This window comes from Hipposideros armiger, unplaced genomic scaffold (genome assembly GCF_001890085.2).
Source record: "Hipposideros armiger isolate ML-2016 unplaced genomic scaffold, ASM189008v1 scaffold_237, whole genome shotgun sequence".
NCBI lineage: Eukaryota > Metazoa > Chordata > Mammalia > Chiroptera > Hipposideridae > Hipposideros > Hipposideros armiger.
The window spans coordinates 596967-598792 of NW_017731587.1; the positions used below are offsets into that span (position 1 = coordinate 596967).

At 37.3% G+C, this 1826-nt stretch overlaps 1 pseudogene; it reads left to right on the top strand.

Moving 5' to 3' along the window:
* The first annotated feature begins 347 nt into the window (after positions 1 to 347).
* On the top strand, positions 348 to 1229 carry LOC109389537 (heterogeneous nuclear ribonucleoprotein D-like pseudogene; annotated as a pseudogene).
* Positions 1230 to 1826: the final 597 nt, after the last annotated feature.

Sequence of the window (1826 nt, forward strand, 5' to 3'; positions counted from 1 at the left end):
CTGCCTCCATGGTAGCTGAAGTGATTTTAATTTTTTTTATGACACTTCTCATGTCAACAACCCCCAACGGCTTTCCATCTGGTTCACCATGGGGACATTACATCGTGGTCTAGTAGGCACTCTGTGATCTCACTCCTACCTGTTTCTTGAGCCTTATCTCCTAATGCTCCCTCTATTATTTTCTGAACTCAGTGTATTTACACTTATTGTTCCATTTCCTTCATATTTTGAGAAGACTTGTTCATTCACTTCAGTTAGGTCTTTTTTCAAGTTTACGTCCCCCAGAGAATCCTTTCAAAAACATCCTTTCTAAAATAATCCTCTCCTTGCTTTTTTGCCACCATTTTAAAACCAGTTCACACAAGGTGCAGCTGCTGTGGCAGTGATTCAGCATGCGTGCCAGCACCCCCTGCCCACAACTCCTCCACCGTGCAGGACATGAATTCTTACAGCAGCATAGAGGAATTCCAGAGGGATCCAAGATCAACGTGAGCAAGTAGCAGAACGATGATTGTAGACTGCACAATTAAAACAGATCCAGTTATGGAAAGATCAAGAGCATTTGGATTTGTGCTTTGCAAAGTAGCGGCTAGTGTGAATAAGGTTTTGGAACTGAAGGAATATAAACTGGATGGCAAATTGATAGATGCCCAAAGGGCCAAAGCTTTAAAAGGAAGGAAACCCCCAAAAGGTTTTTGTGCATTTATTGAGACCAGGTACTTCTGAAGAACAACTTACAGAATATTTTGGAGCCTTTGGAGGGATTGAATATATTGAATTTCACATGGCTACAAAAAAAAATGAAAGAAGATTTTGTTTCATCACACATACAGATGAAGAGCCAATAAAGAAATTGTTAAGAAGCAGATATCATCAAATTGGTTCTGGGAAGTGTGAAATCAAAGTTATACAACCAAAGAGGTAAATAGGTAACAACGAAAAGGAAGAGGAGGACCCGGCTGATGGATGAGGTGGCACCAGGGGTCATAGCCGAGGTCAGGACCAAAGCTGGGGCCAAGGATTTAATAACTATTGTGGTCAAGGACATGGAAATTACAATAGTGCCTTATGGTGGTGATCAAAACTATGGTGGCTATGATTACATTGGATATAACTATGGGAGTGATGGATATGGATGGAGGTATGCAGACTACAGTGGCCAATAGAGCACATATGGCAAGGTGTCTGGAGGAGGTGGCAATCACCAAAACAATTATCAGCCATACTAAAGGACAATAGAGAAAACAGGAGGAGATTGACAAAGTACCCCATCTTGCAGGACAGCAGTGAAGATTGGTCTTCTGTTGACCTAAGATGATGATTTTGTAAAATACTTTCTGGTGTATAACACAAAACTGTGTCCAATTGTATGTAGCCACCCATTGGTTTTCTTTATTTTTACTTTGTCTTTTGCTATCTGTGTTATGACTCAATGTGGATTTGTATTTATACACATTTTATTTGTATGATTTCATGTTAAACCTCAAATTCTCCCTTATGTGGAAAAAATATAAATAATAAAAATAAAATAATCCTCCCCTTTCACTCTTTAACTTTAGTCTGCTTCATTTTTCTTCACAGAACTTATCTCTAAGAAATATTATAATATTATATATATATATATTTATTTATTTGCTTATTTATTGACTATCTCTACCAATGGGCTACAAATTCATTAGGACATATTCTCCCTCTTGCTAATACAGTACCTAGCACATAGCAAGAGAAAAAATAACTGATGAATAAATGATAACAAAATAAATGAATTTAGATAAATCCAAGACAAAATTAAACAATGCAAACTTCTCATTCTATTGAATTTCTAG